A 21,792-nucleotide genomic window follows, 5' to 3' on the forward strand; every position below is an offset into this window, starting at 1 on the left:
GAAATGCATGAGATTTTTGTTTGTTTATCTAGAGAAAGAATGTATCATCTACACACAAAGAACATCTAGTGATATTAGGGGTTATGAAACAAATATTTCCTCAAGCTCTAATACTTTATACACCTATGACTCAAAGTCAATATCATATTCCCCTCATTGAGTCTTAAAGCTGTGAGCAGCAAAGGAGTGACATGTACAAATTTGGAAATTGTCAAAATTCAAGTAGAACATTAATGATCGAGTGTAAATTTTCCTCTTCCCTTTTTGAGTCCCTCAACACAATCCATTCGTCACTCTGTACCACTATTGGATATGATTCTACAAGACTGAATTATGTGGGCAATTAACAACTCAGAGGAAAAACTTACAAAATACATTGTGGCAAGTATATTTAACTTGGGTTAGAGTGTTGGCTCCATGTTGAAAAGTACATGCTGCTTTTATGAAATACCTACCTAAGTCCAGTATCCAGTATCTGTAATTCCAGTTTCAGGGAATCCAATGCCATCTTGTAGTTCTTGAAAACTTGCAGGCAAACATTTCATACATATAAAATAAAAATAAATGATTTTTTAAAAAATAGTACTTTAAAAATATTTTATTTTTACTTTATGTCTACAAGTGTAATGTCTGCATGTATGTAAGTGCACCATGCCCTGCAATACCCATGGAGATCAGAAGAGGGAGTCAGACCCCCTGGAACTGGAGTTGCAGATGGTTGTTTGTCACCATGTATGTGTTGGTAACAGAACCCCAGGTCCTCTGCAAGAGCATCCCATGTTGTTGACCGCTGAGATGTCTTTCCAGCCCTTAAAAAAATATTTACCTTATATACAGTTTTACTACTTTTATTTCCATGCACAAAAACATAAACACTATATTCTTTATCTAAAGACAAAAAATTACTCCAAAATTTAGTGGCTTAAAAGTAATAGACATTTAATAACCCAGAGATGTAGCACATCAGGTCCTTGGAAATGGCTAAGCTATTGAGGTCTCTCCATTAGTGACAGTAGCAGAAAGTCCACAGCTCTCTCTCTCAAAGCCCCATCATGCAGGCTACATTTTCAAGCTCACTCAGCAACTGCTGGTGGATTCAATTACTTGGGGCTTCTGTGCTGACAGGCTGTTCCATGCTGACTATTGCTCCTAGCCTTCCCTAGCTTCCTTGATAGGTTGTCCTCTCCATCAGAATCAGTGTGTAGGGCAAGCCTGGGAGAGAAAGCCAAAAATCCTTAATCTTATAAGCTAGCCATGGAAGAATGGTTCCATGTTTTACCATACTCCATCATTAAAAGTAAATCACCAAGCTCATATTTTCCTCCCATATAGGCGTGTAAATCGCCATAGGTCAAGATTATTTGGAAGTGTATCAGAAGTGCTCCTTATACACACAAAAGAAAGTAAAGGACTCTTGTGGCATTTCTTTTTAAAATTCTACTCTTCTAAATACTGGCAAGAGTATTTTGACTGATACAGATATGAAGTATTTCAGAGGATGTGTTTATTCATACAAAAAACATACAGAATTTTCCAGTCCTTGGACCAGATGCTATGAATTCAGCGGTTAGATTCTTAATACCTCTCTCCCAGGACCTCCACTTCCGTGTCAGGAAACAAATATGTAATGGAGCTTGTGAGATAGGTTGTGGTTGAGAACAATGAGAAGCCCGTATATTCCTTAAGGGGTAACTTCTCAAAGTGCATGGTCCACTATTCCAAGCAACAGCAGCATTTATGTTCGCAGTTTGTTTTGTTCAGTCAACTAAACAACGGACTTTGCTCTAGTGAAAAGGAAGGAGCAATAGAGAGACAAATCAGTGTGATTACAGTACTAAAATACAAATCTGGACAGTTGGCACAAAAAAATTACACTTCTGTAGTCCATGCCAGAGGGCAGTGAGGGAGGGTTTACCCAAGGGAGATAGGGTTATGTTGGAATACTGAAAGTCAATATCCCATGTGGATGGGTGTTTGTAGGTGCTGGGACCTTTTGGAAAACAAGAAATGCATAAAATATAGCAGGCTTAGGTGCCATCCTAGCTTTAACTGTCTATTTGAAACAGCCTAGAGTCACCTGAAGAGGGAATTTCCATTGAAAGTTTGTCTAGATGAGCTTGGCATATGGTCACGTCTGTGGGGAACCTTCCTGGTTGTTAATTGACGTAGGGGGCTTGACTCCACTGTCAGCAGATGAACCTAGGCTGTATACGAAAACTAGCTAAACATGGGCCAGCAAGCAACATTCCTCCGTGGTTTTTCCTCAAGTTTCTGCTTCAATTCCTGGCTTAATTCACTGCAATGATGAACTATGATGCAGAAGTGTGAGCCAAATAAGTCCTTCCCTCTCCTATGTTGCTTTTGCTTAGTGTATCCTATCACAGCAACAGAATGAAACTACAAACAATGCTTTCTGAAATAGTAACTGAATCTTACAATTATCAGGGTTCAGGTAAAAATAATAGAATCCATACTATGTCATCAAATAAAGCAGCGTATAATAAATCTAATTATGTATCTAAAAAAATCCTTAGAAAGCTAGTTCTAAACTGAAGTGCTCTAGGACAGCTTTATATGCAGGAAAAATAGATGTGCTTTTTCTTGACTCTTTAGAAATGCCAAACATTACCAAATGTTCACCAATTTTAAGCCTTTAACTATCGATCTAATGATCTCTGAGAAATGCAGTCTTTGGTTCCTCTGACTGTGCTAGAGAGAAAAACTGGAATAAAAGCTGTTTCTCAGAACTAGTTATATGTATTTTTAATTACATTGTTCACAGAGTTTGTGAGATCTGTGTATGAAGATTCCCAGCCAGCATGGCATAAACAGATCTGAATTTAAGGAGAACATACCTGCATGGTCCTCTGCTGGTAACTGAGATGAAAAATGTATTTCACGCAAAGAGTGGGAAACAGTGTGCATGGCTTCTGCCAATGCATTTAGGCATTACATATGAATCTCTGAGTGAAAACTCAAGAATGTTAGAAGTTCAAAGTTGCTAAATTCCACTATAACATCTATTTTCAACCTTGATCTAATAATTTGGACCTGGTTGTCAACATGCTGGCTAAATTAATAAGTTACTATATCGAACTAAGGATCTGATGAAACCTCCATTCTGGTGTCAGAATCTCTGAGGGAAACTTTTATTAGATTTCACCAAAATCATTCTTCCCATCACTTTTTAATTATCTCTGTCCGTTGGAATATGTGTGTGCCAAATTTCCTGAAAAGCCTATCAAAATGTGAAGGAAGCTGGGGAGATTATGGTCTCCTGTTTGTGTTACAATCATGGCTACTTTGTTTGAATGTTTAGTTTTAAAGGGTTTTCAAGAGGGCCAGTGAGATGATTTAGTGTTTAAAGGCATTTGTGTCAAGCCTGAGGATCTAGATTCAATCCCGAGAACCCAAATGGTGAAATGGGAAAACCAACTCCCACGAGTTATCCTCTGTACATCACAGGTGTGCCATGGTACATGGGCAACACTCTCCTCTCACACACACTTACACAATAAATATCTGCAAAATAAACATTTTAAACTGTGAGAGACATGTTTGATTATTCTATCTCCCTTTGTTCTGTAGCTTCCTTTGTAAAGATTCCTGATGCTAAATTTTAACCATCCTGTGTCCTCCAATTCTACCTGCAGGTTCCTTTGAAAAGATTCATGATTCTAGACCCTAACCATCCCATGTTCTCTACTACCCCTTTTGGGTAGACATCCTCTGAAAAGCTAGAACTGAACAGGGCAGGTCTAGAGACCTATGCAGAGAAATGCAGAGCACACTGGAAAATGGGTGGAGCTGTCACCATAGGGGACACAGGGAATGGAGCCACAAGCCACAGTTGAGACAGCACATGAAAAGCTGGCGGAGACTGTGGGCAGGATGCACTATGTGTTTCAAATATGGGAAGAAAAAGCCTATGAAAATTCATGCCTTTGTAAGTCATCCTTTCCTAGATGTCATAAGCTATGCAAAACCCAAATAGAAGATATATCAGTTTTGTCAATCCACATTAGAACTAAGAGACCCTGGGTGAGCGTGGGTCTCTGGGGAGCAGGGGGGAGGAGAAAATTTTGTGCAACAAATTGGCACAGCCAGCAGTATGATGCTGGAAATGACAAAATGCAGGAGCTCTGGAAAAGCAATGGGGTTAGGAGCAGTCACATGGGTTATATAATGGACCATGAAATACATAATTAAAATGATGGGCTCAAAAGGGGAAACCCCTGGTTTGCCGCTATCTTGTGAATGTGGGAAAATAGCTCAATTGCTTGAGAAATGGAGGCTGCTGTCATGTGTGTCTTAAGACTCTTTAAGGGCTGTGGCAAGCCTAGAAAAAAATTACAAGCCTTGGACACAAGAGGGGAATCCAGAGACATGGCCTGGCCACTTCTTTGCACAATTATAGGTTTATCCAAGGCAAAGGCAACAGCTTCAGACGAGGCTTAAAAGACTAAGGAGTTACTGGCAAATTCAATCTGACCCTTAGAGCTTGAGAGAGAAAAAAAAAGGAGATTTTAACTTGTTTAAGTTTAGGGGAACAGGAGTCAAAGGACCCAGGAAAAAAGACAGATAGTAATGAGGATAGAAATGACCTAGATTTGAAATTATCTAAAGCTGCCCCCAGATTCAACCTTTGATGCAAAAAGAGAAAAAAGTTAGCAGTACTATATATAGGAGAAAATACTCTACACTGGAACTGTTGAGATTGGGAAAGACTTTCAAAAAAGCAATTAAAGAGCCCCTCACTATGTGGCTCGTGAGAGTGTGGGACATGGGAACAAATAATATCAGCTTAAGTCCTTCAGAAATATCACAGCTGAGTTATATAACCACCCATTCGTCCTTGAGACATGGGCTGTTTAACCTAGGCCAATACAGGGGGGAGAAGTTCCTAATGGAATGACTTGTGCAAGACATTAAAGATATGTGGTCATCACCAATGGAGACTCCTATGGTCAGAAGGGACTGGAGGACCAGAGAAGAGGGACAGACATTACTGAGAGAACTAGGTATAATGAAGGCAATATATGATGCCCAGTTTACTGGGCTATATAAAGCTGTGTTCACCAGAAATATAAAGGAAAGCTTAATTCAACTGAGACCTCAAAAATGCTATGGATCTTTAATGGTTTTGCTAAGTCCCTTAATGGAACATATCTTTGTAAAGTGAGGGAGGCTTTGGCAGATCTAAGTGACTCAAACCAGCATGTAAAATGTGTCTATAGAATAACAGAACAACCTGCAAGAGATATAAAAAAGACAAGACGGAAGAAATGGTCTGTTTGAGTTACTCAAAGATAAATATGGCAAGATTTATGTCAAGCCCAACTTCCTAAGGAAAAAAAATGATAGAAAACCAAATTCAGTGCTAAGGAGTTTCTGGAAGGATTTAAAAACAGAACAGTTAACAAAAGGCATTAAGAGGAAAAAACTGTCCCTAGGGTGGTTAAGGATTCCCAAAGATTAAATAAGTTACATGTCTCTTCTGAGAAAGGCTATGATAGAGGTGGAGGCAGTTTTTCCTACCAAGGCCTCCTCTTAAGTATTTTCTTCATACGATAAAGTCAGTGGGGCTGGAAAAAAATAGATGTCTCTGAACCAGCTAAACCCAAAGTAGTATATCTCAGGTCCTACTCTGAGAATAAAATTTTGATTGGTACAGTTTGGCTAGCAGGGTCCAGACAAAATTATATTGTTGGTGCTCATTGTAGGCATGCAAGAAAAAACAACTGAAAAATCTAGATAACAGCCTGCTGCTCCACATTTCATTGAAGATCAATGATTTTCAAAGGCATTTCTATAGCATCATAACAGTGACTGTCCACTCATGATATTGCCAGAAGTAATCCTCCATCTACTAATCTTACCTAATACTCACCAGGAAGGTAGCCATTGTTACAGCAATTATGTCTTTTTCTCATAGTCAAAAAACTAAGACACTGTGAAATCAGCAGCATGTCTCTATATTAAATTTTGGACTTCTATGCCCTGTGATAATACCTTCATGTTTATGATCCAACATCAATTCTTAAGGTGCTCTAACTTTGTATTTTGTTTCACTTAATTTCTCCAAATAAGAAATAGCTTTCTTCCATCATTTCATCTCTAAATCTCAATCCCAAATGTTGGATATTTTATTGAGTGCCAGATGATTAACTTATTAAGACAATTTGGTAAGGGCCTGAAGAGATTGCTCAGTTGATACTTTCTGCTTTCTCTGCAAGCATAAAGACCTAAGTTGAGGTCTTTGGCACTCATGTAAAAAGCCAGGCCTGACAGCGTGCAGCCCAGTGGGAGGCAGAGAAAGGAGATTTCCTGGAGTTCATGACCCAGCTATTCTTGCTAGCCAGTGAGCTCCAGGTTCAGATAGAGATTGTCTCCAAAATGTAAGCTGGAAAAGTGATGGAGGAAGACACTGGCATCAGCCTTCAGTCTTCACATGCATGTTCAGATGTGTATGTGCAACACCACATGCGCAGACATCCACACACTCCATCGATACAAAACAAAATAATTAGAATATTTCTTAGGAAATATTAGTTGCATTTTTCTGTTTCTAGAGATCAGCTACCTGATTATGGACTTAAAAACTGTTATCATTTCAAGAACTCTGGCATCAAGCCCTCTTGATCCAGTTCCTGAGAGTGCTTTGCATTTTGTTGATCAAAGAATTAAGATCTAGCAAGACAGACTGCTACAGGATGTTCTGTGAAGTCATAAACAAAAGTGATAAATGAAGTAGCCCACAACTCAGAACTGTAGAATCTAATATCCATATTCTACCCCAACCCCTGACAACTAGACCTTTCTTCCTTTCTACAAGACAATCCCCCTCAAAGAGCTATGCTTTATGCAGACCATCCTCAAATCAAAAGGCCAAAACCTGGAGAGTGTTGACCATTAACAGTGTTCTTGGCTCTTTCTTGGGGACTAGAATTCCTGGGAAGGTACTGTGATTCTTCTCATTTTCCTATACCCCATGCTTCCCTCATCTTATTTCTCCAGACCAAATGGGACATCAGACTGCTTGGAAGGTTCTGAAAATGTGCCTTGTATCCATGTGTTCAGTGCAAGCCCTGCTTCCAATCTGCACATACATCGGCAACCTCTCCTGCTGCCTTCAGGAAGTTGGAAACAGATGTTTCAGTTAAACTAGTAATTGTGCTTCTGTATTTGTGTTTGGAATTCAAAGAACTTCTATCCAGTATGTTGAAGGAAAATCAAGTTCACATAGTGGGCCTAATAAAGTGGAAGAATAATATTTGATAAATTAAGAATTTTTGTCATGGAAAGTATTGTTTATTTACTTAGAAGTGTATGTGAAGAGATAAGTATAGACCAAGAACTGAAATTCCCCTTTGCCTGATAACTAAAACAGATCTACCATACCCTATTTCAGTAGGACTGCTATGCATTAAAGGTTTGTGTCTCCCGAAGGATCCTAACTTGGAACCTATTATGGTTTGAATGTGAAATGTCCCCCACAGGACTGGGGTTTAAATGTTTGTTTCCAAGCTAGTGGAACCACTTTGAGAGGCTGTGGTTCCTTGGGAAGTGGGGCTTGAATGGCATAAGTAAGTCATTAGGGACAGAAAAAAGCCCAGCCCTTGATTCTGGTCTCAATATCTATGTTTTGCTCTGTGTGAGAACAGCCTCTGCCATATGCTCCTGCCTCTGTAACCTGAGCTTCTCCACTGGGCAATCCCACCAGGATGGACTGAAACCTACTGAAACATTGAACAACAATAAATCTTTCCTGTGTTAAGTTGTTTCTGTTGGGTACTATCATCACAGTGACGCTGAAGTAATCTCTACAGATCCTTAAGCCCAGTGTCACAATATTGGTAGTTTGGGTCTTTGAGTGGTAACTTAGTGGCAAAGGAGAAACTCCCATAAAAGTGTTTAAAGTGATTAATTTTGGTTGCTAACATCACACACTTTACAAGATGAAGCCACAATTAAGAAATTTCTTCCTCTGGATTGGGCCTGTGGATATGTCTGTGTGGCATTTGCTTGATTATTAATTGATGTTGGAGGGCCTAGCCCACTGTGGGTGGTATCATCCCTAGGCAGGTGGTTCTGGGCTAAATAAGAAAAGTATGTGAGAATGCTAGAAAGAGCAAGCTGGTGAGCAGCTCCATAGTCTCTGTTTCATTTCCTGCCTCCAAGTTTCTATCTTGAGTTCCTACCTTGGTGTCCCTGGATGATGGGCTATAACCGGTAATGCAAATAAACCCTTTCCTCTCTCACATGGCTTTTGGTCAGTTGTCATCACAGCAACAGAAAGTAAATGATAACATTTCACTTATAAGATGAATCCAAAAAGCAGTTAGCTGTCTCTCTGCTGTACACAAGAAAACTCTCTGCAAACCAGGAGCAGAGAAGTCACCAAGATTCCCAAAAGGCTGACACAGACCCTGGACTTTCAGTCTCCAGACCATAAGAAAAAGATTTTCTATTGTTAAAGTCATTTGTTTTATGCAAATTGCTTAAAGCAGTCCAACTTAATACCAGGACATAGCAATAGTTCATATTATGTTACTTGCTAAGGAATTACATATAGCCTGTGTCTGCATAGGAAGATAACATTCTTCTTAGACAACAGAGTGCTATAATTTGTTCTTTGTAATTGACAGAAGTATAGTAAACCAGGTTTTATACTACTTACTCAGTAATATAATTCTCTTTCTCGGTGGACATCCTCTATCTGTTCTAGAGTCTCAGAAATTTCAGTTAAGTAAACGTCAGATCCCACAAGTAAGCAGCTCATATTTTCATGGAGAACTCACACATAGACTTTACTCATTTCATAGGATATACTCACTGCACACAGCATTACTGGTATGCACAGAGTTTCCCAAGTTCTCCCACATTCAATCCAATGAGAGGGGCATGAACAGGTAGCCCAACTGATGAAGAATCAAGGACAGCTAGGGATACTTACCCAGCACTCCTCAAAGGAGTAAGTTGGTACACTCATTGGAATACAGGTGTTCTTATTTCTTTTCCATTTCTTGGCAACCTGGTGAGACTTTGATAAGGGAGGTCAGAGCTATGAGAGTCGGGTATATACCAGACCCAGAGGGGCTAGAGGAGTAATGGAAAACCCAGGGAAGAGCTGGTGAAATCTACTTAATCTTTATTTTCTGAAGCTTTTATTATCACACATCTATCTGTGAGAGAGGGAGAGCTATAAAAAAAATAAGTGCTATTACCCATGGTGTAATGAAGAAAACACCCTACCCACACCTCCCTGGGACCCCAGCTCAGCCTTTCTACTTATTGTGTTTGTTTATTTTTAAACTAGTTTGCTTGTAGCATAGCTTCATCACATAAAGACTGCTGAACACCATGGAAACTGGTATCCATTTTTCACCTAACTCTTTATTGGCTACTGTGCTCTCATCCAGCCCTGACATTTTATGTCTCGTCTCTTGGCTAAACTTCTCATTTGATCAAAATTAAAGTTCTGTGCTGTGGCAATGTGTGCAGAACCTTTACTTTCCATTCGAGGAATTGTTGGTTTCAATGATTCGAACTTCAACTTGTCCTCTTTCTTTGATAGGGATGAGAAACCTTTCATTTGTCCACTAATCTACAGGCTTCTACCAAGGGTTTCTACTTTTATAATATTTTGTGGTAGACATTTAAATGCAAATATTAATGGAATTCAAGTCCTGCTCAGGAAGTGGCAGAATGACTATAGTAGAGGATGATGTTGAATAAAAGTATGCAGACTGTTAGCAAGGCCCATTGAAGGCAACTTGAAAATATGCCTGGCAAGCTTAGGTTTCATGAAGCTGATGGAATTTGAGTTAAGGTTTTGAGCTACAGCAGGTGAGTTGGATGGTTTGGAGAAGACTGTTCTTCCAAGTCAAGGGGAATGAGATGTAAAAGCACACAGACACATGAAAGTGGCAGGTGTATGAAGACCCTCCATGGGACGAGATAAAGCTGAGGTGAGGGAGATGCAGAAGTGAGGTGGGGGAAAAGCTGAAGGAGGTAAGATAAGGAACATGAGGGGTAGACGAACTCTAGACTAGGCAGGTAACCTTATCCCGAAGCCCAGGGGATCACCTCTAGGGATCCATGTGCTCATAAATCTCTACAGCTACTTAAACTATCCTATGTTTTGCATATATAAAAACATATGTAACTATTTGAGGGTGAGGAAGATGGTAGTATAAAACTGTGAAGCGCTTTTCAGAATCTTTCTGAAAATGTAGAAGCCATTTCTATAGACAACAATGTACCATTGTGTATTCTAAGATGTAGAGGAAGTGAGCAAGTCAGGAATTTAGAAATCCTTAACATGCAATTAAATCATTTGCTTTTCATATCATTAATAGGAACAAATGCAATTTTTGTTTTAATGGTATACAGAAAATACTCTTTGTGATAAGCTAGTAGAATTTAAAAACTCATCACATTTTTGCACTTTGGATATTGACTTCAAAAACTGGTGATCTAAGAAGTCTTGAAGAAGGTATTTTTTGAAAACAAAGTGCTCTATTTGGAAATGCTTGCTGACTCAGTTGATTGGCAGCATGGCATTTCAGGAAGTGGCCAGTGGCCAGAGCATTGGGTCTGTGGGCTGAGGCCCAAGATTAAGCACAGACTGGCTGACGCACTGGTGTCATCAACTAAAGCATTTCCATATTCATATCTTATACATGATATTTAAACAAATGTTCATATTTTCATGGAGGGCAAAACTACAAAATCTGGAAGTCCCATTAGAAACTTATGCAAGAGGCTAAACAGGATTTGAACCTTGAACTTCTCTTACGTCCACACCACATTAATGATGTAAATGCTCTACAAATGGGTAAATGTGAGTTAGAAATAATTATGATTTTGGTCACGAAAAGAAGACTTTGTTTTTCTGGAGAATGAATGAAACAAACTATCCAACAAAGTGAACGCTACATAAGATTTGATCCAGATGAAAAGTATCAGTCATCTTTTTTTTCAAAATGGCACAGTTATTAGAGAAGGAGGGTGTGACCTGAAGATCAGTGGAATTGGAAGACCCACTTTAGAATCCTCAGTGCAACTTAATTTTCAGGTAAAGCAGTATATAAATTGGATGAAGGAAGCAATATGGCAAGGTCGTGAGCTATCATATAATCTTAACCTAGAGGCACCATCCCAGAAACTTCCTGTATAGGATTCAATATTTCAATTGTGTAGATATGTCTGTTAAGAGATTCTGTACTATGTATCTTTATAAGAAGTTCTTGTATTAAACTCAATTAGATGCAAATGTTTCATTTTAAGTATTAATAGTTAAATGTTTTTTCTATTATTTGGGGAAAACTGTCTTAAGTTATATGACCTAGCTAGATAGAAGTTACACTATCACATAGTAATTTGTCTAGGCTCTATGTAACATAAAAGAGAAAGAAATTTAAAGGAAGTCATGGGAAGGAATTAGATATTTCAAGACATTAATCCAAGAAACAACTACCATAAAAGGTGTTTTCTCAGATACATGTGCATTTGTGTACCATTGTTGTGCATAAGTTGGCCATAGAAACAAACCATTCCTGCATTTGTTCCTAGACATTCAAATTGCATTAGCACAGATGCCTTTGAGTACATAATTTTCCAATATAGTAAATAAGTCTTAATAAAGTTCTGAACAAAAGAATTCATCATCTTCCCTCAATGTAAACCAGAAATGCAATCATAGTCTGCATATTAAACTCAGAAAAACATTATTTTGTTTAGTAAATATAAAATTATGTGGAGATTATGCCAAAGTAATTATAAGTAATCATTGTTAAGGTTTTGAAACTTCATGAGTATCTGGATGGGTAGTCGGAGCCAGGGAGCCTGTTTGTTTTATAAGAACTAGTCATCCTTCAAGACCATCCTTCACATTGTGGGACATTTGAGAACTCAACCTGGTATTTTCTCACTAAGTTCAAGTCATTCCAAAATTTATAAACTGTCTTCTCCTCTTCCTTCCATTCCTTTTTCTCCTCCTTTTCTTCTTCATCGTTTTTTTCTCCTGCCTCCTTCCTTACTGGCTGATACCACAAGCTGCCCTAGGCTCATGGAGTCTATGTGCTGACTCATGCTTGGAATCAGCCATTTCTTGAATGAACTTTAACTGTGTTAATGAATTATGTTAGAAACCAAAATCAAAGTGTTGCTCTGCTACTAAAATATTATGGCATCTAGTGCTTTAGCTGGGAGTCAAGGGTACGTGTGTGTGCGTGCGCGCACACGTGCACCTTATGCACCTATGCCGATCTTCGCTGTCTATGTAACTGTCTATGTTTCTCTCAATACAAGTGCTTATTGATGCCGTCCACTCCAGTACAGTTCAATGGAGATCAGTTTCACATTTTTCTCTTATCTGTAACCACTCCCCCAGTGAGAAAATTGGTTTTCACTACTCTCCTTTCATTTACAATTGCTGTGATCAAACTAGAGTGATTTTAGATAGCTTCTTTGCTTTAAGTCTGCCAGACATTTCAAAATGTCCCCCATCCTCTTCTACATTTATAATATGGTTAAATTATTGTTTGTATTTCATCTTTGAATCACTGAAGCCTTTAAGTATGCATTTTAGATGACATATATTGTTTGATGATGTAAATTTTAAGAGCTTGGTAAATGGTATTATTTATCTACTGCTAACATATATTACAGAGTACTTTTATTATCCAAAAATCTCTCCTGGTCTTTGCTTGTCAACTCTTGAAAACCACTGGTGTTTTTACTGTCCCTATAAGATTCCCTTTGCTAAAATTTCATAAATTAGAACTCTCTTTATATGGTCTTTTCAGATTAGCTTCTGCCCTTAGCAGTATGAATTTAAGATGCATCGATGCCTTCGTGTGACTTAGCAGCTTATTCTTTTTTTATGACCTGGTATCATTGTGCTGTGCTGTGTAAATGAATTACTAATTGTCCATTTTCTAGTGAAGGACAACTTTGTGGCTTACAAAATTCTATTATTATCAGTAAAGTTGCTATAAGCATTCATTTATGTGTCAGTTTTATGTTAATGCACAATTACTATTATAAAATAGTTTATAATAATAGTTAAAATCACCAACATACACAAGTACATGGGAAGTGTACAACCCATTGTGTGAAAAAATACTGACTCTAGGCTTGAGAATGTAGCTCAATTGGCAGAGTACTTGCCTAGAATGCAAAGGGCCTGTGATTCAATCCCTAGCACTACAGAAACCAGGCATGGTGGTATGTGTATCTAATCTCAACATTCCAGAAATAGAAGCAAGAGAATCAGAGTTGAAAGTCATCCTTAGATTTATAGAAAATTTCAGACCAGCCTAGGCCAGAGACCCTGTCTCTAGTTAGTTGACTGATTAATTAATTAGTTAAAAATAATTAATCTCTATGAAGAAAAAAGCTTTACAAACTTATAAAGAAAGAACAAAGGATAGAAAATTGCCTCATCAATGTATTAAAAGGTATTCAGAATATGTTAAAGGTTAGATATTTTAAAACATTAATGCTATTAGATTCTAAATTGCGGGACTATGAATACATTATCTATCTTTTATAATTTGTACATAGTGCTCTTCTAAGAGAAAAGCAAAAGTATTATTCAATAAATTTCCTGGTGCTGAAAAGATTATCAAATAAGTTACCATACTGAGCGGATTATGAAAAGCTTCCTCCTTAAGAGGGGTGTTCATATGTCTTACATCACTTTCATTCATTCCTTCCCTGAATCAGAGCCAATGTTCTTCTCGCATAGTTCCCTTGGTTGAAAATGGTGACAGGATAAGAACAGAGAGGCAGCAAAAAATGACAGAAAACACCAGAAGGCTTCCTATCCCCCCATCCACAAGTTGAGTATGTGTGTGTGTGTGTGTGTGTGTGTGTGTGTGTGTGTGTGTGTGTCAAAATGTACTCTTTCTTAAACGATAACAACCTATTCATTCTTCAAGGATAACAAACTGTCCAGGCTGACAGAACCTTTCCTTCTCCAACTGTCTTAGAGCCCCTGGTTTACATTTACAACTTCAGAACGTTCTATTTAAGATATAGATTGTTTTTTTCAAATTGTCTTTCAGAGGGCAGTGGAAGATCAAGGCTAACAATATAATGCATTTGGAGAGGAGAAGGCTCTTTAAAATTATTTCAACTTCTTATAAGACAAGCAATTTCAGCAGAAGACTTTTGCCTGGCAACTGTTACCAGCAGATTCTGAATGCTAGGAGAGATTTCATAGAATATTGAGTCCTGGCTATTTTCCACTCACTGATGAAAACTAGTTGGACACATTCATAAGACCAAAATTATGTCTACAGGGATGGTTAAGAACAATTTCACTTGAGTTTGAAAAAGAAAGTACTTTTGTGCCAGACAGATCTGGGTTATGAGTCCTTTGGATTCCTTTCAGCTCTGTAACCTCAGCCCAGTGACTCACTGTCTCTAAATCTCAATTTTTTCATATTAAAATGAGGACTCTGACTGGGTTATTGAAAATATTAAATGTATAGGCTTCTAACACTTTTACAGACATTAAATTTAATACCAAAATAAATTTCCAAAGCCTGAAATGAAGACCTTGAAGCCATTTCAGTCTGTTTCAGATCACTGTTTGATGCTTTTTTTGAAACCTCTTGGCATTTGATTATTTTTTCTTTTCTTTTTTTTTTTTTTGTTCTTTTTAAGACAGGGTCTCCCTGTAGCCCCAGCTGGCCTGGAACTCACTATGTAGACCAGGCTGGCCTTGAACTCACAGAGATCTGCCTGCCTCTGCCTCCCGAGTGCTGGGATTAAAGGAGTGCACCACCACACCCAGCAAATATTTTCATTTATTAAGGAAGGAAATCTAAATGACGTGTCATGCACTGTATCTATCCGTTGCTTTATAACTGCTCACTTGAAAAATTAATGTCTACTAACAATGATAAGATGGTCTTTTTTCATATTCTACAGGCTAGATTACCAGTTCTAATCTCACCTAACTTATTTTGTTGTTGTTGTTTATTCCTATGATGTAAGATCTCCTGTATTCCTGGCTGGCCTAGAACTTGTTATGTACTAAGGATGACTCTGAATTTCTGATATTCTTGCCCCTGCCACTCAAATGGTGTGATTATAGGCATAAACCACCAGATTAGATATTGCTGAGGATTAAACCCAGGGCATGTTAGGTGAACACGCTATCAACTGAGCTACACCCTCAGACCATTGCCTAGTTTAATAATGTGTCTAAAGTGAGGCAAAAATTTAGCAATGGGAGAATACTTATAATGAGCCAGGCATGGTAGCTTATACACTTCTAATTGCATCTTTAGAAAACCAAAAGCGACAGCTTGACGTCTGTTCAAGGTCAGCCTGAACTATAGTGTGAGTAGAGAAAAACTATTTAAAATGGCCTGACCATTGGTGCTGGCTCTTGTTTGAGCTCCTTGGTTCTTTCTAGATGATATCGTCAAATTGACTAGACTGAGTATGCTCAAATGACAAGTGATGATAAAGGCATTACAAGATGCAAATGCAGTAGGTCTAAGGAGTTCACACAGCACCACCTTTGCCACTTTCTACTGCCACTGAGTCACAAGGAAGCTTAATTTAAAGGAAAGAAAAAGTCAGTGTTACCTCCTTCTGGAAGGATCTGAAAATACTGTGACTTCCTTTTCTCCATCCTCTCTTGTATTTCAGGACTTGCAACAATTCATTATCTCAAATGCTTTGTGAATGGATATTATTATTCATGCTGTTTGAATATCAGACAGCAAATTTAGAATGAAGCAATGCATCATAGAGCAATGTAAACATTCTAGAATGAATCATTTCCTTGATGAGAATTCTCTGCCCATTCTCACTCTTAAGCTAATTTGGTGAGCTTGGGTGAGTTCTTTGACTTACGAGTTTCCTGGGGCTGCTCTAACATAGGGTTAAAACTCACTGAGGTTTCTTTTTTCTTACCATTGTGGAGCCCAGAAGTCCATCAATGCCGGGTGTGGTGGTGCTTGGGCTTGGGAAGCAGAGGCAGGGGGATCTCTGTGAGATTGAGGCCAGCCTGGTCAACATAGTGAGTTCCAGGCCAGCTAGGGCTACAGGGCTACAGGGAGACCCCGTCTCAGAAGAAAAGGCGAGGTGCAACATCAGGCCCAAGAGGGGGGTAGGCTAGGTATACTCAGGGTCATGTTCCTCCAAAGGGCACTATAGAAAAATCACTTTCTTTACTTCTACGGGCACCATGGTGCTTGGCTTTGATCCAGCATCATTTTGACCTTTTCTTTCATTACATCTCAACTCTACTCTTCCTGTCTTCCTCTTCTAAGGACCTTTAGATTAGATTTGACCCACCTGGATAATCTAATTTCTCCAATTCTAAACACTTAATGTAATCACATTTGCAAAGCCTCTTTGGCTACTCAAGGTAACATCCAGAAGCTTCAGGAATCAGGTCCTGAAAATCTTTGGGTAAAGGGAAGATCATTTAGCCTGTATTGGGAAGACAAATCACACTCTATACCTCCCATTTTCTCATCTGGTAACGGCGATGATAACAGCCATATTGCATCTTTGTCACAAGGACCCTAGGGGTTAAATGGGAATGGTTTTTACGTCAGTGCCTGACTGAGCAAGTTGTCTGTGAGTAGTGGCCTCTGCCTTGCTCATCATATTTACAATTTTATGCAGCTTACTGACTGAAGAGAGAACATTCAAATTCAGCCTTCTGGCATGCGTGCATTCTAAATGAATCACTCAGCTTTTAAATGATCATTTTGATGTAGTCTAGCTCATGAATTCATTTATGCACAGAAAGCTCATGGAACTATCCAGAAACAGTATCTTCTAAGACTGTCTGTTGATGTTGTTCAAATGTAGAACAAGAGTAAAAAAAAGAGAAATGAGCATATACAAAACAAAAACACTGCTGGCTGTCACAGTGCCTTGTGCTTTCCCATACGTGGTAGTCCCTGCACGTTGTTCCCGTGACCTTCACAGTGACTCTCTGCTCATCATGATTTTCATCTTTCAGAGGAAAAACAGAACTCAGATCCATTAAAGATCCTTGGGTTTCAGACCACTCAAATCAGTCCAACCAGGAAAATCCTCATCTTCTCAACTCCAATTCAGCTTCAATTAGGGGACTTTCATTAACTGACTTGCAGTGCATGTTGGAGTTTATATTTTTACTTACCTTATTTTTAGTAAAGAAAAGCTTTTGGACTTTCTTCCCTTGCCTTTTCTAGATATGTTAAATAGAGAGGGAGCACAGTTCAGAACAGTCAAGATGGCAATCTTATGAGCACAAACGCTCCACAGCCCAACCAGAAGGCAGCCAGGAAAGAGGCATGCCCATAAAATCTCTGAAAACACTTAGGCGATTTTCAAAGTTAAACAAGGCACTCAGTCCAAGCCACTAAACTGCACCTCAGAAAAGTGAGCATAAAGAAGGAATTCCAAGAGGGCGGGTTGATGGAAACGGATAATTTTCCCCAAGTAGGCAGCTTACAGCCTGGGTGGTCTTCATAAGCAGAGACATCGGGTCTACCAGTCCAGAGCCTAGGGACAAATGCTGTTGTTTATAGAAAACTTTGGGTTTCTTAGGGAAAAGAAGAAAATCAAGAGTAAATCCAGGAGATGTTGAGCAGTTATCTGGGAATGACAGATTTTGTGTGCTCATTATTTACTTATTTGTAAGATGCTATAAAAACCAGGGAGATAATTAATTTTTTTTTTAAAAAAATCAGCAGTTAGTTAAATCTAGTGTTTTCATGTTTTAACATATAACCTGAGGTTTACTTAATGATTCTTCTCTGTTTCAAGATGAGGAAGGTCTCATGAGTCCCTGGGAGGATAATAACCAGATCAAGATCACAAAACAGGTTTGTATCAGAGCTAGGAACAGAAGCAAAGAATGGTTCTTCCTTTAAACCCAGCACACTTCCAAAAACATCAGACATGTTTATCTCCAGAATAATTTGCTTGTATTTCTAACCACTGTGAAGGCTATAGGCTCTTTTCAAAGAGTGGAGCCATGGGAATTCAATGAAAGGCATCATTACAAAGGTATGAGTGGAACTGAAGGACGCCACAGGCATAAATTCAATCTCCATCACAGCCCTACAGCTTGGCAGTAGCTGGAGGCATTTACTAGGCATGGAGGAGGCGAATGTGGGAAACTCTCAAGTGCCGGAGTTGTGGGAGAAGGAATGTCTGGCAAGTTACACAAACGCAGGAAGACATATAGCTATTTCAAACCTTTGGCCCAGAAAATGTTGGGAAGGTATGGATCAAAATTCAGATATTTCTCCCCCAAACTTCAGTGCTCCTCTAGGTCTTTGATCCACTCAGGCCAGCTTAAGCCCAGAAGTCAGAGGAGTTGTTGCTACCAGATATGCTGATCACTTGGAGCACAATGGAAAGGGGAGACTGTTTCCTGGAGGAGGCAAGGAAGAATTTCCAGTTCATGTAATTACTTTTGACATCTACAGTAACCCAGTCTAAGAATGAATCAGGGTCAATGTTACTGAGACTCTGACCATCAGTCATATTTCTTCTATGAGCAAACTACTGAATTTGAATTCGTGGCATCTTGTTTTAATGAGCCCCTGTCCAGGATAAGTGAAGACCGCTCTGAAAAAGTATAAGCTAAATAACAGCAGTGAATTGATGCCGGGCAAGTATTTTAGAAGTAGCTTGGGAAATGTCAGAGAGGCACAATAATTATTTTAGAATTGGGAATGCAGCTGGCTGATTTTGCTTGCTGTGGAAGGTAAAGCAGAATACATCCCAGGTGTTTCCATAAGACTTTTCAGGGGGGATCTCACTTATGGAGGGTAAAAGGACAATTCTCCCTAAAATGACTTGACAACCGGGTATGTGTGAGTTAGGGTTATGCAGAGAAAGCTGGAAGAAAAATGTCTCAAAGGTAGAAATGAGGGCACGACAGATGACTCGGTGGCTAAGAAGCCTTTGCAGAGAAACTGGGTGTGGTTCCAGCATCCACATCAAGTAGTTCAAAATTGCCTATAACTCCAACTTCAGAGGGATCCAACTCCCTCTGGCTTCCATGGGCACATGAACACATGTGGTACACATAAACTTAGACACACATACACATAAGCAAAAAATTAATAAGTTACTCTATGTTTTTAAAAGGTAGAAAGATGAGTAGATAATATGGAGACATGAGCTCTAGGAATTGAGGGTGCAGTGGAGGCGTGTTGCTTTTATTGGACATTTCAAAAGTATCTATGAGCTCGCTGGCTGTCATTTAACACTGGAATTGTTTTGCCCCTTATATATGATCCTTTTGGAATGGAGAAATGCCTATAATACAGAACCTGGAGTGTATTTTGCCATTCTTATTTAATTTCCCCCGATCATTATGATCATCTCTCACTAGTGTTACCCTCTTCGTTGCTACCTGAAGAATCTTTCTCCTCTGCAAACCTAGACATGCCAGGGGCCAGCGAAGAACAAAAGTGTTCTATCTACAACTCGGGAATTCTGGCTGAGGGTTCAAGGTTCTTTACATGTCTGGAGTCTCATTTCAGCTGTAAAGTTTTGTGCATGTACTTTGAGTATTTGTTACAAAATTGACTTAATGGTGCATCTAAACATATATAAAATAATAATAAAGACCTCTCAAATAAAATATCTAAAATTTTCATTTAATGTTATGCCTCCTCCTGCATAGATATGCAGGTGGACTGCTATTTGGCCTACTCAGATATTTTCTTGATATTCTCTTTAGTTTTAAATCTATTTGTTCAATCCTTAAACTTATTTTTTCTTGCAATAAGAAAATCAATATTCTTCAATTTCACATTAAAGGTAGTTGAGGACAGCCTGATAGGATAATCTTTGAACATAAATATCTTAGAAATATATATGGAGGTAGATGTTTTTTATGCAACATTCTATTTGTTTACTTACTTATGTATTTTATATATTTAGTACACATGAATTGTTGATGTTTTCATACAAGTGCATACTTTGTGCGTATTCCCCCATACCCGCCTTGTCCTCCTTCCTTTTCTCTTCCTCTCCCTCCCGTTACCCCTTTCCCACCCTAGACAACCTGTTCTCACAATCTTAAAAAAAATCAATGCATGAAAATTTCATATTTTAATTATATATGGGTTGATGCCAGAACAACTTAAATAACACTTTTCGAGAAGAGAGTCATAAGTTTCGAAAAATAAAGTTATTCATTGTTTTGTAATAAATGTAGTCTATATTCTGGTTGTACAACAACAACACCAGGCTATCAAGGGATTTCAGGGAAGTTTATGTATCCAGGTATTTTTCTTTCTTCCATTATGGTAACTTGTCAGTGAATATCTATTTTAGTAATGTATAGTCAAATAGTTAAATCTGATTGTAATTGAGACAAGATTATTATCAAGCGGTGCAGCTACACTCTGTGGGAACTATATCTAAAATGGGGCATGTCATGTCACGTGATAGTGGTCTGAAAAGAGCTAGGCTGAAAGTCAGGGTTATTGTTAACAACATGACAGGCCGTCAGAATTTAGTTCTCTTCAAGCAAGAATGACCTACGGGACTTGTTGAAAGCAGATCCAACTGCGGTAAGCGCCTATCATAGGAAAGATTAAAACCAATGTTCAGGTACATCTTTTTTCATTACTTATTTTATAGATAAAGATTGAGATACATGAAGTAAATTTACATCAACCATTGCTAAATTTCTTACTTGCTGTCTTCCAATTATATAACAAACTCTTCTGTTTTAATAAGCAAAGGGCTTTTCATTTAAAAAAAAAAAGTCTCAGCACAGAGGAAACCAATTCAACTGTACTCAGAGTGGGAAGGAAACAGACAGGATGATCTCATTGTTGTATTTCTAGGAAAGATGAGTCATGCAGTCTGCTCAGATTCAGGGTAGCTGGAGGGGTTGGGGAGAGACATCAATGATGCTTTCTTCCTCTTTAATAAGGACCAGCGTCTCAAATTTCTTTGAAAACAAAGGAGAGGAAAGCACTTAGAAATTGGCCCAAATCAAGACAACATCACTAGAATGTTCTGGAAAATATAAATAAATCTGTTTCAACTTGAGATTAATTGAATTGAGTGTGGAGGGTGGGGTAGGAAGAAGGGGTCATATAAACCCTCTGAATTCCCAGGCTCTCCTATTTCTAACTCCAGACAGTCAGCATCCTTGAGTTGAATTTCGAGTTCCCTTTGATTTTCTTGCAAGGACAATGGTCTAGTTCAAAGAAGTGTAGTGAAGAAGGAACAAGGCCAGAGGCATCTGCAGCTGCATCAGCTCCTAGAAGGGTGCTGCTGAGGAAACCCATGTTTCTCTCTAGGACAAAAATTTTGTCTATCGTTTGAAGGGTGTGGTGACTATGGCTTAGAAAGCTATTTCCTTCTTAATTGCTCCAGATTTTACACCACAGTTTATGATCCTATAACCTAACTTTTACTTAAGTCTACTATGGAACAGACACTGTGAAATTGCCATGCCCCTTAACTACATCAAATGCCAAGTATTGAGGGAATAGCTTTATGCCAATAACTACAGCTTTACCTTTTCTAAAAAGTTCACTCATTTTATGAGCATTAAGAGAAATGGGAAAGGTGGTCATATTAATCTTTTGTAGAAAGAGGGAAAATGTAAAAAGCACATTTTTCTTGATACTTCATTTCATCAAATTTATTATAACAAGAAAACAACTCAGATTTTGCTTGATTTAGTGACATGTTTATAGCAAGATCTTAAAATTAGAGCTAAAATTCTAACAATATTTAAGTATAATATCCATATAACTTTGCTTTGAAGTTTTAGCAGAT

At 38.5% G+C, this 21,792-nt stretch overlaps 1 long non-coding RNA gene across 1 annotated transcript; it reads right to left on the reverse strand.

Annotated features, from left to right (window-relative positions):
• Nucleotides 1-498: 498 nt before the first annotated feature.
• Nucleotides 499-15,675, reverse strand: LOC115067160. The gene is made up of 3 exons (XR_003846593.1): nt 15,613-15,675; nt 8,957-9,043; nt 499-525 (listed from the first exon to the last, which is right to left on the reverse strand). It is a non-coding gene; the product is annotated as an uncharacterized LOC115067160 (long non-coding RNA).
• Nucleotides 15,676-21,792: the final 6,117 nt, after the last annotated feature.

This window comes from Nannospalax galili, unplaced genomic scaffold (assembly GCF_000622305.1).
Source record: "Nannospalax galili isolate Female #2095 unplaced genomic scaffold, S.galili_v1.0 scaffold100, whole genome shotgun sequence".
Classification (NCBI taxonomy): domain Eukaryota; kingdom Metazoa; phylum Chordata; class Mammalia; order Rodentia; family Spalacidae; genus Nannospalax; species Nannospalax galili.